We start from the raw sequence: 18,361 nt of genomic DNA on the forward strand, positions 1-18,361 counted from the left end.
CTCTGCTTTGAATTCCCCCCTCTCTCCCCCTCCCCTCTCTCTCTCTTAGGTTGTCTTGAAGACAGAGCGATATGTGCCACTACTATTTTCTTTTAGATTAACTGACTGATGGACCTCCTCAAAGCACATCATCCACACCCCATGGATCATGGTGGATACAAATCACATATATGTATTAGGCCACTCGATAGTGTCCAAAAACACTATAGTCTTGCAGGGTGAACGGTCAAGGTCTTTTACAGTATTAGAGGCCGAAAAGCCGGGCGTTTGTGATTTAGTTGTACAATTTGACAATGCTTGTTTTCAGACTACTCAAGAGTTGATATATTTGCGGCATGAGAATGGAAAAGCAATTCAATACGCTGTGTATCCATGGCAGTAAGACCCACATAAGCATTTCAATGCATGACACATGTTCCTACAATGTAAAATGTGGTGTTACTTTTGGCTTTAACAAGTCTTTCTTGAGACGAGCGTAAACGAACACTTGCTCCTTCTACAATTTCTCGTGTTAACTGCAGGCTAATGATATTATACGGCACCTATGGCCTTGGTAAAACGTATTACATATCTGGGTTTGAATGTATCATGCAGCGAATTATTGTCCGTCCTCAGGAGGATCACAAACCACATTAGCTTGAATTACCAAATCTAAACTTTATGTGCAGCCCCCCACACACACTTGGGGCTTTAGCATTTTTTATGTCATAATCCCCCATTCCCCACCATCATAACCCTCTACTCAGCCCCTTATATGCTGAATGAATATTAGGTTATTGAGAAATTCACCACAGATGTCATTCTCAAGATGGATGTCTCCGTTGTGATGTGTGAGTAATGGAATCTGAGCATGGCCTGAAAGACGATAGGGAGGCAGAAGAAAGGAGCGGTCAGCTGTGAAAACACAGGGAACGCCAGATAAGACGACTTGTGTTCTGTCCACGCCATCGAAACCCAACACAGAACCTGGAACAGGTTCTGAACTCAAACTCTAACACGTCTTTTAAGTGCTAATTATCTGCTACCTAGTTGAGAGAGAGAGAGAGAGAGAGAGAGAGAGAGAGAGAGAGAGAATGAATGTGACAAAGATGATGTTATGCAAAATTCTGAATTCCACTTGTAGCTTTGGCCATTTATGTTTTTATTTCCATTAAATTTACTCTTACAGAGTTCAAAATTATCTCTTAAAAGTAGTTAGTTAGTTAGTTAGTTAGTTAGTTACTGTAGTTAGTTAGTTTGTTAGTTAGTTAGTTATATTATATAATTTGATCCATGCAACGTTATGCAACCCTGTTGGTTGATCCTTACTTATTTGATAGTTTGGATCATGTGGAGTTAATATGAGTAATTGAGTATACAGTTAAACAGCATACATGGCCCAAATCCCATATACAGTTTGCCTTTCATGGACAGTTTCTTTACATGTGCGATCCCAACTGCTCCCATTGTTATTGTTTATCCCAGCCAATTTCACACACACCAATTATGATTTGAGTTCAGTATAGTCTCCAACACCCTCTTTAGCACAGTAAAACCAATTGAATGCATTCTTTTTCACTTGGAAAGCAACCAATGTTTACAGTGCTTACCATTTCAAATGCAAGCCATCCGGAGTTAGAAAAACATTGTACAGTAGCCTATATATATGGGAAAGATTGCACTTTATCTCTGCTTTAAGAGTGTGTGTTTGTGTCACCAACCATGTGCGTGGGTGTGTTGTGGTGGGGGACTGCAAGTACAGTATATATGTGTGTGTGTGTGTGTGTGTGTGTGTGTGTGTGTGTGTGTGTGTGTGTGTGTGTGTGTGTGTGTGTGTGTGTGTGTGTGTGTGTGTGTGTGTGTGTGTGTGTGCGTGCGTGCGTGTGCGTGGGTGTATGTGTGTGTGCGTGTCTCTCTAAGTCCCTCTTCCGTGCCCATATGATAGAATGGGAGGTCAGTCCCTTTGGGCTGTTTAACAGACATCAGTTGTCCTTTCTTCTTCAGGAAATGGATGCAGCTGATTATTAGCTAAGGATTCATAAATTCTTCATACGCAAGTCAGCGTTATAGGGCCTGATGAATTCAGTGTGTGAGCTGGTCTGTGCCAAATGTCCCCCCCCCCCCGCCCATGATGGTTGAGATGAAGAGATGAAGGAGATGAGTGAAGAATCCTCTCTATCTCTCTCTCCCTCTTTGTCTTCCATCGGTCCTTTTAAAAGGCTCCCTGTCTCAGTCCCTGCACTGTTTCTCTCTTGCTCTCTCTTCCACAAACATGGGACATGTAACTGTAACTAGTTAGCAAGAATAAGCCCTGAGAGCAGACTGAGAGTGGTTTCACTGATTTTAACCTTTTCAGAGGGTTCCGACAGAATGTCCCCATACATAGAGCACACAGACATCAGCACGACTCTGTCCATCTAATGTTACAAACTGATAGCATCCTGTTCAAAATGCCATTACAAACAAGATAGCATCCCTCTCTCCCGCAAAGTCATTATCATTCTTTCGGCTAGTATGCTCTGCGTTTACATGGGGGCTTATCGGCAAATTTGTGAACTTTTTTTTTTTTTTAACCAAATGCAGTCTGTTGAACAGTCGCCGTCCAACATCCCCATTCCACATCAATCATTGTTTTGGTTTCTCCTTTCAAAGCTGACTGAGGCCTTGATGTTTTTCTTTTTTCCACCCTTTTTTTAAATGGATATCCAGAGGCGGCCTGCAGTGCTGTCCATCGCTCTACCTCTCTTTCTAAACACGATTTCTCCTTCGCTTTTCTTTTACTGGGTTGCTCAGTAACTAAGCCAATCTGGCTGCACCCCTAGCATGCAGAGGAGTTCTCCACTGGCTGGGGATGTTTTTATAAATGAGGACAGTGTGACACCCCAGGGTGTTTCTCTGTGGGTGCTATTCCTTCAACACAAAAAAGGGGGAAAAAGACCACATCTGTCCATGTCATTTGCTCCTCAAAGTCCCTTTCCCTGCAAATAGATACTCAGTACAAATAAAGCCACCGCTTATGGACCACTACCCACTTATATTGGCAGCAAAGAACATGCAGAGACATATACGATCAAACACGAGGCTACACACAAGTATATTTGATCAAAATGTACGTGGGAACAAAAGTTAGCCGCGCATGCCTCTGCGATTACTCTCGAGTACGGATCTGTAAATCCTGCATTGCTGATTGGATGACCTGTGACCCGAAGAGTGGGAAGTGTAGTCTTTGATGTGAGCTCCCCGCTGGGCATAGGTTTGTGAACGTAAACAATCTGATTGGATTACTGGTAGTGTTTCACATATAGGTTTACTAATGGTTGTTTTGACAAAACAATAACACCTCAAGATGAGCAGTTTCATGACAGAAACAAACATTTATTTTAAGTGAAAGCACACAGAAGTAGCACTCTACACAGACTCCTACTCCCATAATACCAGGTGAGAGAGAAGCACTCTACACAGACTCCTACTCCCATAATACCAGGTGAGAGAGAAGCACTCTACACAGACTCCTACTCCCATAATACCAGGTGAGAGAGAAGCACTCTACACAGACTCCTACTCCCATAATACCAGGTGAGAGAGAAGCACTCTACACAGACTCCTACTCCCATAATACCAGGTGAGAGAGAAGCACTCTACACAGACTCCTACTCCCATAATACCAGGTGAGAGAGAAGCACTCTACACAGACTCCTACTCCCATAATACCAGGTGAGAGAGAAGAACAAGCCTGCTTGATCTAGCCCTGTGTGATGACTTCTAGAGGTCAGACAGGTTAAATGGTATTTGATTAAAATCAGTAGATGGCCAACTCTCTCTCTTTCTGTCTCTCACGCACGCACACACGCACGCACACACGCACGCACGCACGCACGCACACACACAAACTCTACTCCCGTTGGCCTGTTCGGAATAGGGAAGAAAATAGCCTTGATTCTGCTCTCCTCATCCCTGTCTCCTACTCTGGAAGGTTGTTGTGGTTGGGCTTGGGGTGGTGTGTGTTTGTGTGTGTGTGTGTGTGTGTGTGTGTGTGTGTGTGTGTGTGTGTGTGTGTGTGTGTGTGTGTGTGTGTGTGTGTGTGTGTGTGCGCGTGTGTGCAGGGGGTGGGGGGTTAGGAGTTGGGGTTAAAGAAGACCTGTGTGTTTGGCTGGCAAAAAGGCTTGCCACTGTTTATCAAGCCACGGCAAATCCAATTAGCCTGTGGCCTGCCTTCCAACCCTATTAACCTGCTCAGCTGTGAGAGCACTCAACGGCTCCTGCCAATATCTCATTTCTCCCAGTCGTTGATAAGATCGGCTCAAGATATTCAATGGGCTTCACTTCAGCTCCATCTCAGATGCTACAGCTGCTGCCAGGGCTTTAGAACCACAGCATCCGTACTGATCTCTCTCTCTCTCTCTCTCTCTCTCTCTCTCTCTCTCTCTCTCTCTCTCTCTCTCTCTCTCTCTCTCTCTCTCTGTATCTCCCTCTCTTCTCATCATGTTCTCCCTGTCTCTCCATCCCCCTTTCTCTCATCCCTTTCTTTCTCTTCCTGTCGTTCACCCGTCCTCACACATCCGCACATCCCCTCCATGCAGCTCTCCCTGTACCTCTCTCTCCTCTTTTTCTCCTCCCTCCCCTCACGTTCTGTTTCTTTCACCACCCTACACCTCACCCACCTTCTCCACCAACCCCTCCACCACCCCCCTCTCTCTCTCTTCATTCGTGTAGCTACACCACGACAACAAAACAAGTAGGACAGTAACTTCCAGGCCCGTGGCTTGTTTCCTCCCAGACAGCGATCAGGTCCAGGCCCCACTGTTTGACAGGGGGGGAAACTGATTTTCCTTATCATGGCCTGCCCACAAAGGGCCAGGCCAGGCCCGCGTGATTAGCATTCCTTGGTGGAGATGTGTCAGCCCTATTTCTATCACAGAGACAGATTGAGGCTTTCACTCAGGCTGGCGACTGAGTGACACATGGCCCTGACCGGGGGGACAACATTGTTATTTGAGTTAAGAAATCAATTTGTATCAAATGTACACTGTAATTTATTTGTTGCCTTTGAAGGGAACCTGGCTAAGATAAATGGGAATGGACTGTTTTTTTCCTTTCTGTCTCCCTCCCTCTCCCTTACCTTGAGCCTGAGCTGATAAAGTTCTTGTGAAGCCCATGATAGTTCCCCACGTCAGAGTAAGAAGTGACAAACATGTTTAAAGTTGTGCAGTGATCTTTAAATCTCAAAAAGAACACCTTGTCGGACATGATAGAACATTTTTACCTCTTCCCTCCCGTCTGTCAGCTCGCTCTGCTGACATACGGCTTCAGTATTTCTGCTGACATTTCTCTGTATCACATACATCTACTGTAGCAGCGAATGGAGAAGCGATATTTGTCTCCCTTTTTAATACAGTCCCAACCCCTCCCCCCCCCCCCCCCCCACCCGTCTGTTTTATTTATTTATTTTTTACTACATTCACAGTCAGTGTCAACCTCAGAGATCAAAATGGTCTCTCTGGGATTAAAACCCATGAATCTTTGTCTTCTCTTCTCATATCGTAAATATTCTGTCATATTCCGTGACACAGGAAAAAGTGGTCTGAGATGTAAATGATCGTTTCACGCTTTTCACATGATTGCTATTCATCACTAAATGCACCTTGTTTTGTGTTAAGGTATATAGACTTTAGCTGCAGTTCAGCATGAAGCTCTTGTGACATGACAGTAAAGAAAGCGTCCTTCTCATGCACAGTCATTACTTTAGTGTAGCTTGCAAACAACAGCGGGAAAGAAATGTTTCTAAAATGTAACTGATCTAATCTGACAGGGAAACAGAAACTACCCTTCAAGGCACAGTGGTGGCTAGGTAAACAAATAAAACATCTACAAAACATTATGAGCCCTTTTGGAGTGACATTTGCATTAGCCAGCGTATCAATGAATTAAATGTTACAGTTTGACATTTACTTGACCTTTTCTGTAAAAGATCTTCATAGACGATAAAGAAAACATCATTTTCAGTCAGCTAAAAGTGTGTAGTGGCCACTTGTAAACTCTTGTTATACTTTATAATCTATACTATATAATCCTATATGTCTATCATTATGACCTTTTCTTTATAATACATTTACTGCAGGAAAGGTATTGCGGTATACAGATACGTGTGTGTATATATATATATATATATATAGAAACCATCTTTTTCACATCAAGTTCATGTTCTGTAAACAACGCTATTGCGCAAACATCTGAATCTGGTTTCATTTAAGTTGCTGCCGATTCCCTCTGGCTAAATGTGAGGAACAAATGCCTTCTGCATCATCACGGCAGGCATACTTTTAACACGTCAGTCAGTGGGGACCACTTACTATGGGAAACCTCTCAGCACCTCACAATTATTTTACACATCAGTGCACATTAACTCTTGCAGGTGATTGCAGTTTCCCCGCCGTGCCTTTTGGCTGTTAGTGCAGACTAAGAAAGAATTTGAGTATAGGCTAACGCGGCTGTTTCTATTAATTTAAATAGGTGGGTGTTGCTTATCTGTTTGTTTAATGGTTGGACATTTTGACCCTGGGTGTCAGTATAATAATTATAATTGAAAGTATAATTCCCAGTGAGTCTATTTTTGACAAGTAATGATGGTCATAGCCATTTATATCTAGTTTTATACCTGCATACAAGAATATCCACTACTGGACTTGGGAAAGGACACAACTAAATATCGTTATATGTGTATTCTTCTTAGAATATATGAGTGTTATAAAAAAAAACATGGCTCATTTGGTTGGAATGAACTCAACATCCTATTTGCATCTGAGGATGTGAATTATGAAGACTAGCAGTCTATCCCATTAACATCAAGAGGCAGTTTAGCATTTCTCAGAAACTGGGGTAAGAGGGAAAAAAAGCAGGTGGCTATCTCTACACATCAAACATATATTAAGCCTCCAGGTTGACCCAGTAAAGCCTCTTAGTTTGGGGTTTTCAGAGGGCCAAAAAAGCAGAGCCTGTCCTGAATTTCAGTATAAATTTTAGATATGCAAATGACCTCAAAGGATGCACGATTGAAAAAGGATGCCGTACTGCCTCAAAGCCACATACTCTAAAGCTAAACAAGATTAGGAAAATTGAATCATTTCAAAAGCTGTGGGCAAAATGTAAACTGGTTAGCATTCTAATCCTCAGGGCCAGGTGACCAGTGGTGGTGTGTGTGTGTGTGTGTGTGTGTGTGTGTGTGTGTGCATGTGTGCGTGCGTGTGAAGAACAAATGTACATGAGAGGCTGATGCTGGACGCTTGTTTATTTGAATCAAATCGAGCCTTTTCTCTACCTGGGAAACCCATTAATTTACCGCCTTTTTATGAGACGTCTTCTGTAGTCACACAGTCCTCAGTCCATCCTCACCATGCACTTTAACTCTGAGAGTTTACATATCATTGCATGTCTTACAATTACCTACAATGTCGCTATGCAACTAGCTTCTTGATCGGCTATTTTGCTACTTAAAGAAAATAAGTGAAAGTGGTCTAGTATGTCTGTGGGTTTTATGAATATTGAACAAATGAAAAGTATTAACAATATTTTGTGACTAAATAATAACTACCTTGGACGCATTCATTTGTAACACAGGTTCTTCCTTTTTTCCCCTGAAAAAACTCTGTAAGATTTCCACGCGACAGCACCATGATGTAACCAAAAGCCATAATCTAATATAACCATTTGGGTACATGTGTACACTCTCAGAGTTACATTTTACAGTGTAGCCATGAATATCATTCTGATTCCAGCCTCATCCTGGTATGCTGTTGCCAGATGTTTGCCCGAGGAGGGCTTGTTCTTTTGTTCTGTTTGTCCTGTTGGTTTGCATGCATTCATCTGGAACGCAATGTCTGGTTTTGTTTTCTCCATTTCAGACACACGACATGCTTGTTGGAAATTATAGTGGACTTCACTGTTAAAGTTCCTGAGATTAATCAAGATGATTAGACTTTGGTTGTATTAAATGTACAGAAAGATAAATTATATGATCAAAACTCGAACAGAAATGGGATTTTTGTGTTTGTACAGCAATGCCACTGTAGCTAGGAACTGTTACCATATCCAAAATAATTAGATAATTACTTTTTATGAATAATAGGGAATTCTGACATAGTTAATGCATTAGCATTCTTTGTATTGCCCAGACATTATGGCAATACTGAGAGAGAACTGAACTGATTCCCACTGAAATCCAGCAGATTTTCAAAGAAACATCAAACAGAAACTGACTTGTTAAACCAGCATGATGATAATGTACTAATGTCCAAGCCGCTTCTTTACACCTGACAGGGGGGAGTTTCCCAGGTTGGACGTAGCACGTAGATACTGACCAAGACCATGATACTGACCAAGACCATGATACTGACATGATACTGACCAAGACCATGATACTGACATGATACTGACCAAGACCATGATACTGACCATGATACTGACCAAGACCATGATACTGACCATGATACTGACCAAGACCATGATACTGACATGATACTGACCAAGACCATGATACTGACATGATAGGCTACTGACCAAGACCATGATACTGACCATGATACTGACCAAGACCATGATACTGACATGATACTGACCAAGACCATGATACTGACATGATACTGACCAATACCATGATACTGACATGATACTGACCAAGACCATGATACTGACCATGATACTGACCAAGACCATGATACTGACCATGATACTGACCATGATACTGACCAAGACCATGATACTGACCATGATACTGACCAAGACCATGATACTGACATGATACTGACCAAGACCATGATACTGACATGATACTGACCAAGACCATGATACTGACATGATACTGACCAAGACCATGATACTGACAGGATACTGACCAATACCATGATACTGACCATGATACTGACCAATACCATGATACTGACCATGATACTGACCAAGACCATGATACTGACCATGATACTGACCAAGACCATGATACTGACCATGATACTGACCAATACCATGATACTGACATGATACTGACCAAGACCATGATACTGACCATGATACTGACCAAGACCATGATACTGACCATGATACTGACCAAGACCATGATACTGACCATGATACTGACCAAGACCATGATACTGACCATGATACTGACCAAGACCATGATACTGACATGATACTGACCAAGACCATGATACTGACATGATACTGACCAAGACCATGATACTGACCATGATACTGACCAAGACCATGATACTGACATGATACTGACCAAGACCATGATACTGACCATGATACTGACCAAGACCATGATACTGACCATGATACTGACCATGATACTGACCAAGACCATGATACTGACCATGATACTGACCAAGACCATGATACTGACATGATACTGACCAAGACCATGATACTGACATGATACTGACCAAGACCATGATACTGACATGATACTGACCAAGACCATGATACTGACAGGATACTGACCAATACCATGATACTGACCATGATACTGACCAATACCATGATACTGACCAAGACCATGATACTGACCATGATACTGACCAAGACCATGATACTGACATGATACTGACCAAGACCATGATACTGACATGATACTGACCAAGACCATGATACTGACATGATACTGACCAAGACCATGATACTGACCATGATACTGACCAAGACCATGATACTGACATGATACTGACCAAGACCATGATACTGACCATGATACTGACCATGATACTGACATGATACTGACCAAGACCATGATACTGACATGATACTGACCAAGACCATGATACTGACCATGATACTGACCATGATACTGACCAAGACCATGATACTGACATGATACTGACCAAGACCATGATACTGACCATGATACTGACCAAGACCATGATACTGACATGATACTGACCAAGACCATGATACTGACCATGATACTGACATGATACTGACCATGATACTGACATGATACTGACCAAGACCATGATACTGACATGATACTGACCAAGACCATGATACTGACATGATACTGACCAAGACCATGATACTGACATGATACTGACCATGATACTGACCAAGACCATGATACTATAGACCATGACACTGACATGATACTGACATGATACTGACCATGATATTCACATGATACTGACCATGTTATTATGATGTAACACTTTTCTTAACAATATGAGTCATTATGACATTATTAACTGTTATTACATTATGAGCGGCTACGTAAGGTTCCTAATGTAAAACATTATTACATCATGCAAAAATCTGTTGTTACGTTGCAGGGTAAATTCTGTCAGCAAATTGTTATTGTGACCGAAGGTCGTAGTTAACTATGGAATTGAGCATTTCCCTAAGACATGAAATTGTCTTAGTCTTTTAGTCTTAGTCTTAGTCAGTAAAACAAGTAAGACGCGCAAACGCGGGAAGCGAACGCAGCTTGTGTGTGTGTGGTTGTGTGTGTGTGTGTGTGTGTGTGTGTGTGTGTGTGTGTGTGTGTGTGTGTGTGTGTGTGTGTGTGTGTGTGTGCTACAGCTGCGCCCTCTGGTGGCGGGCGGGTGGTGTCACAGCGGGACAGACACACAGACAGACACACAGACATGAGCAGCAGGGTCTCATAGTAAGTGGCTCATTGCGTTCGCAATTAACACTGTTACGTCATGCGTTCATGATTTTATTTCCTTATGCGATTTATTACATTATGAGCCGTTATTCCATTATGAGTTTTTACATGATATCAAAAAACAATACCATTATTTAACATCTCATTGATATATCTAATCTGTCTTACAAATATTATTTGGGGTCCCACTTGCAATATCCTCACAGCCCACCAGTGGGCCACACACAGCCCACAGGTTGAGAACCAGTGTAATAAAGCATCTGCCATCCAATGTTTGTCCCCCTGCTCTGAGGTCAACAGGCTATTATAAGCTTACAATTTGTCATATTAACTTACTGTTAGATCAACTCAATTAGAAATTATTTTGATATGGTGAAACATAACTCTGTAACGTTTAGACAGCAGCTTTCAGATTCCTCGATTGGCTCTGGGATGTGGACACGTCTCATCTGTTGTACTCTGGAGTGACCTTTAATGTCGTGTTCTCAAGGTTCCATTCTATATTTGTCATATAAACAGCATAGTGATACTTTTTCCATGCTGCTCAACTTACAATGTGGGAAACAAACCCCAGGATCAACATTACAGCTAAGGTGTATTTTGGACACAGAGTGGCAGACAGTGTGGTTTGTCCGTATATATATGCTCACTGACAGGGTGAGAAGTCACGACTCACGACTGGCACTTATTAAGTTCAGAATGTACATAAGCATTGTCATTTTGTGTGTACAGATGCATAATCTATTACAAAAAAAAACTGTGAAGTTACAGGTACAGTATTATTCTTTATTTTCCTGTGCTACTGATATCCATGAAAGGAAGGTTGTCATTTTATCATGTTTAACATTGTACAGTGATCTGCCAGGGGCGTAGGAAGCAGCTCAAGTGGCCTGTGTGCAGTGGTATAGGCAAAGTATATAATATACTCAAGTAAATACTCAGGTATTCAAAAGTACAAATTACTAAGTACATTTCCTTCTTCATAGCAGTGCATTGAAATTTGGAAAATAAAAAAAGGAAAATAAATTTCAGAAATGTTAAATGAAAATACTAGTGAAAATAGCAGATCTACAAACACACTATATTTGAAAGGGACATTTCACCGTTGGAAGAAACTGCAGTTACTCGATGTTAATAGTATGTATTTGTAGTAGATAACATTAGCACAATTTGAAATTTGCATCCTATGGCCTGAAAAATAATGAATATAGTGTGTTTGACTAGGGTTTGACTGGATTGCTGAATTCCTACAATGACCATAATGCTTTGCTGCACTGCCACGCCTTGTGTAGAGGGGGGAGGCTGCGTGGAGGTGTGACTTGTAGTCATCTATCTAAATACACATATTACACAAAACCCAGGAGAGTGTTTCTTCTGTCCCATTAAAATAAGATCTGCTTGTAAAAGGGGCCATTTAAGTTGTTAATTCATATATTTTTGTACATTTGGGTCAGGAGTACAATATTCATATTTGAAATGTAGTGTAAATAATGTAAGCAAGTACTAAGAGTACTCAAGTAAATGTACTTGGATACTGTCCACCTCTGCCCGTGTGACATTAAATCTAACCCAGATTATTTACACCCTATCAACAGAGATCTTGTTGGAACCACTAAGGTCAGCAGACTGCCTAATCCCTCCTGTCACTGTACTATACAGACAGACTGATAGTCAGACTCGGTTTCATGGCAGAGAGACATGGCACGCTTTAGTTGGTGAAATGCACCTGAACACTTCTGAACAAAGCTCAACGCAACAGAGCTGCAGAACAACATTTGCTGCCACTGTGTGGTTAGTATTGTCCGCAAGGACTGTGCTATCACATTATGGACAATTAAATATTAATAATTCCCATCTCAGTGAATGAAAGGAATTGTTTTATTTAAATAAGACATTGGAGATGAGATGTCTGCGCATGATGCAGAGTTGCCGACATTATGAAAGCTACAGCAGAACAAAATTGCATTTAAGATAATGTATAATGGACACAGGGAAAGAGAATGTATAATGGACACAGGGAAAGAGAATGTATAATGGACACAGGGAAAGAGAATGTATAATGGACACAGGGAAAGAGAATGTATAATGGACACAGGGAAAGAGAAATAAAGTAGGGATGAAGTGCTTGGAATTAAATTCATCCCTATTTTGGGAAGACTCCCAACTGAGTAGATATGCAGCGTTTGAATTCCTGTGTGAAGCGAATGCTTAAGCACACTCTGGGTCTGTACATGTGTTCACAATCTGTTTCTCCAGTGTTTGGATGTGACACCAACGTGTCACACAACGGCTGCCTCTATGGCCCCATTTCCATCTGGGTTTTACTACAATTGTGAAATTGATCTTAGAGTAAGGGGCGAAAGATCTCAAGACAAGTGTCATCTAATCGTTTTAATGTTTTGGGTTCAGCAATGTTGGCATCGTTTTCTATCTTTTGCATTTGGCAAATGATGATACACTGTTTATCAAAGATTTCCTATTTCCCTTTACATAAAAAAAGATCTAGCAGTCTGACAGGTTGAATACACAGATGCTATGTCAAAACCGATTTATTCTTCCATTGTACAAATTAAGCATCATTTGTATCATTGTATGTTACCACAGATGTCTATCCACAAAAACACAACACATGCAATTCAATTTGCTACATGGTTGAACTTGAAAAATGTAACGCAAATGTTAATATAGCAACACTGTAGGCAGCTGTTAAAATGATCACCCCTACAAAAGCTGGTTGAATGTGTATCTAGAAGCTTACTTTTGACAGCCTCTTACTTGGTTTGGTAATAATTGTGAATTTTACTTGGTTATAGGTTTTGAGAATATTCATTTTGGCTGTGTTTGGGGAGGTTCAAATGCCACACGACTGACCATTAATCCCCAAAACAGATTGAGTACTTGTGAGATATTTAAGCACTCAAGTGAAATAGCACGGTGCTAATTTTTGATTGAGTGGGGCGAGTGCCTCGTAATCTTAGCCTAGTAGCTATAGGGGTGTTATAAGCTATTATTATATATTATAGTATATTAACTGGGTTGAAGCTGCTTAAATGCAAGGTGCATCACGCCAAGTGCAATGCTAAATTACTTGTGTGGGCTGCAGATTGCATACTGCTTGTATTGGGCCAGGACAGGCTGCCTGGCAAGCTTGCAGACTATAGACAGACAGGCTGATTTACTGACTGGATGACTGGGTTGTAACTGACTAGCTGGATGGCTGGGTGAATGTCTTTCAGACTGACTGGTTGACTGACAAGTTGGTTGGCTGAATTATAGCTTCCATAGAGTGTGTTTGGCTGGCTGGTTGCCTCGCTGCCTGGCTAGCTGGCTGGTTGGCTAGCTATCTGGGCGAGGCTGTGTGATATATGATGCGGTTCAGCATGAATGAGATTAACGGATTGGCAGAACAGTTGCATTCATTAATAACTCCACCCTATAGGGCTTGAGCAGTCCCCAATTGCAGGTCCTTGGAGTCACTTCACTGTTTTGGGAAAATATTGTGGTCAATTCTATGAATCATACAGTGATATTATTCTTGTTTGAGGTTATACATTCAAAATGTGTTTACTTTTTCCATGTGAGCTCAAACATACAATTTAGCACAGTTGTCTGTGGAAAATACATCTAAGGTGTCATCACCACTAAGCTTTATTAAAGAGGGAAAACATTATTTCCCTGCACTGTGTATAGATCTGCTATGAATCTCACCCACTCATTGCTGTGGGGTTTGAAGAATTCAACTTAATAAACTGCCTCATAAGGCAAGATTAAAGATGCCATGTAATTTGATTAACTGAATGGGAAAGAGACAGGCCACAGATGGGACAATAAGCTTTTCCAGCGTCTCATTAAAAGGAACAATCCTGTAAAACCTCCCGGGTGGAATTTTCAGTGAAAGAAGCTTTCTGAAAAAAATATAGACATACTGTAGGCCTACATAATGTTCATGGTGCTTCAGTGTGCCTTTGCAAAGTGAATGCAGAGGAACATTTTGTAATAATTTACATGCTCAATGAGAGAAACGTGTCCTCTGTTGGTGGCCCCTCTGAAGAGATATTTCCTCTTCCACTGAGCCTGGTGGTTTCCAAAAGGCATCTTGAAAATGATATTGACTTTTTATCAAATAAACAAGCCAAAAACACAACGCAAAGCATTGCGTCAACAGCTTGTCGTGGTTATTGCGCTCGTGCTTCATGAAGGGTTGATCAGCCGGGCGATAAAGGTCAATATATATGCACTATGTTTCTCACAACGTTCTGAGTTTTGATTCAACTGTCTTTGACCTGCCGATAGCGTCACCAGAAAATATAAACAAGTAAATGTAAATGTTGTCCCGTGCATCCCGGTGGCAACGGAGCTTACTTTGTCTTCCAGAGTACTTGACAACTTATGAAGCATTGTGACCATTATACATTTTTCCTCCGCGACATATTTTTGTCGTTTTGACGACACGCTCGCCGCCGTCTGACACATCAATCGACACTTGTTGAGTTATCAGCCTGTCCATCGTTGCCAGGGTTATTGCATAAACAATGCATCGGAAATGTCCAGTCAAATCTGTGCACCGTTCACAGACACACAGATGCACAAATAGTCATGAGGGGTTACTTTCTGGTACTATTTGGCTATTCTTGTGTATAGAATTGTACTGTGTACAGTGTACAATTGTACTGTGTAGTACTGAATTGTACAGTAGTACAATTATGGATGTTTATTGTTTAGTCAATTTATGGCATTAAAATGTGTTGATTGACAAACAAACATGCAAATACTGGCTGAGAAAACAAAACGTTCCTACAATACTAGTCTTGCGTAGCCAGACAACTATTTCACAATCTCTGAACTACACCTCTCGAAATCCAAGTAAGGAAGCTGGCATTTCTGCTCCAAAGCTCCATGCTGTATGGCCACACCAGACTACTACAATACCCAGAATTCACTGTGAAGGCTTGGATCTCGAGCAGTACTCAAGGCCATTAGTGACCCCTATAATGACTGTAGTTTGGAACAATCTCTGGTGCTTTCAGTTTTCTGCTTCAGCGATATAGAGTGCGATGGACTCTGCACCACACTGATGCTATAGACATGGGTATAAGGTTGAACACAAAGTCCCTTCCTTATGCCCAAACCTATAATATAAACCTATAATATATAATATAATAATAATATACTATAACATGTCGTCAAAAACCATGAAAAACGACGGTATGTCGTTTTTCATGATTTTCATTTTCATTTTTTTGAAAACCATAAAAAACGACATAGGAACATGGCCAGGTGGCTGGCCCAGTTCCGGCGAGTCCTCCCGCGTCCAAAACGGTTGAGAAATGTCAGAGTTATCATGTTGCAGCTTTCTGTGCTCATCCGTGCTAGGACGCGTATACATACATGCATACATGCATACATGTATGTATAATGTATGCATGCATGTATAACATCCGGACTAGGGATGCACCGATCCGGCTTTTTGGCATTCGATACCGATTTCGATACATGGGGGTCCAGTATCTGCCGATACAGAGTACCGATCCGATACCCCCCACAAAGAAACGTAATAACCTATTAAGCTGTATGCCTCACTGTGTGGAGTCTGGAATCATTATTTTGTGTAAGGCAACATCAAGGCTTGACTTAAACATTACTTTCCCAACTTTGTAAAACAAAATGTAACAAACACAGATATAAATGCACTGAATTATTTATTAAATAACTGTGCAACAATTAGACCAGGTTAATGTGTGCGCAGGCTAGCCTGGCTGCATTCCACATGTTATACTGTCAATACTACACTGCTGTGTCACAGAGGAGGTAGAGTTGTTTTCATACTGTAATTACACATAATTATCGGATCGGATCGGATAATGGATCGGCCACCGATCCGATACCCGATCTAGAATTTTAGCCTGGATCGGCGCCGATCTCCGATACAAGTATCGGATCGGTGCATCCCTAATCCGGACCCCCAGGAACATGGCCAGGTGGCCGACCCGGTTCCGGCGAGCCTTCCCGCATCTGAAACGGTCGAGAAATGACAGAGTTATCGTGTTGCAACTTTCCGTGCTCATAATGTGCTCATCCGTGCTGGGACGTACATACATACAGTACATACATAGGGACACACATAGCTGCGCAATGGAGTGGAGGCACCGCTCAAAAACGACATACTATGTAGTATGTAGTATGACGTTTTTTTTATGATTTTCATATTTTTTTTGAAAAAAGTTTTTTATATTTAACTATAGCATGTCGTTTCCATGATTTTCACCATTTCTCATACTGGTATAGTATTTTGTTGTCTCCAACAGGCCGAAGGCGTGGGGAGAGAGTATGCTTTGCACTCCATCCTATCCGTGTGTCCTTCCGTGTGTGTGTGTCCATCCGTCCATCCGTCCGTCCGTCTGTGTACAGCTAATCCCCGGCATCGTTAACCCGGTCGATGCCAAATTTTGCACACACTCTCCCTGGAGGCTGTAACAAAGTGGTCCTCCGTTACTGATATTTGGCAGATTTAAGTATTTATATTTGCACACAAAGGAAGAGTCATGAGTTGAACTGGTTTATTGAGAGTATTGTAAACATGAAAATGTAATATGAGACTGTGTTATGGGTACTTGAATACTGACTGCTTCTGTTCTGTCTGCTACCAGAGCACCATATATTGGTCTGGACTGGACCACAGTGAAATGGCCAGGGGGTGTTTGAGTTATGTATTGGAGCTGCTAATGATAATGGCATATGTGGTTTATCTTGCAATAGGCATAATTGATATTTACTTACCGGTGTAGTGATATAGATTTATAGGCTCATGTGATGTGGGTTATGTGGGGTTCAGAAGTGTTGCATGTTTAACCAGTAATATGGTAGAGTCTGCACTGATTGGTTCAGCTGCCTATAAAAGGCTGCCAGGGAGCACACACCCACTCAGTGTTAGATTCAGTGAGAGGGCATGGTGGAGCTGCACACCAACATGCCCCATTTGTTTGCTGCGTGTATCATGCCATTTCCCATGCTGTACAACTTCTTTTGGGAATAAACCATGGTGTGGCTGCCTTTTACATCCTGACTCTGTGCTCATTTCCAGCTGCTTATCGGGCAAACACTACAGAGGCCAACGATGAACCTCTGCCACCAATTTTCCAGAATGTTATAGTGCCACCAGGAGGCCGACTTTTGAAAAACACATTTTTGGATATTACTCCTCCAGATTCTCTCCAAAGATCCCGCAAATCGTTACACAGTATCTCAATAGTCATGTGTTCAAGTCGGATCTGTCCAATATTTCATATTCTATTCGAATTGGCTAATATTGGCTTTCAAAGTTTGCAGGATTGGCCCGTTTTTAACAAAAAGCCTCAAATCATGAACGCAGCGTGCAATTTACGTTAAATCTTTCACAGACTTTCCTACTAGGCTGAGGAATATATCCCACTCTTTTCATATTGGCCTGTTATAGCGCCACCAACAGGTGGATTTTTGCAAATCACATTTTTGGAACAAAATGCCCCAAATCATCCAATTGCTGTAAGAAGAAATTGCACCCTTTTCACATTGGCCTATTATAGCGCCACCAGGAGGCTACAACCTGACCTGCTCTGGTGGAGACCTGTGCCCCGAGCCAGTTTCCCCCCAGTGACCCCCCAGTGTGAATGAATGTGTATCCCCAGTTTTCCCCCAGTGTCCCCCCAGCCAGTGACCCTCGAGCCAGTTTCCCCCTAGTGACCCCCCAGTGTGAAT

Source organism: Protomyctophum parallelum, assembly GCF_964188405.1.
Source record: "Protomyctophum parallelum genome assembly, chromosome: 3".
Taxonomy (NCBI): Eukaryota; Metazoa; Chordata; class Actinopteri; order Myctophiformes; family Myctophidae; genus Protomyctophum; species Protomyctophum parallelum.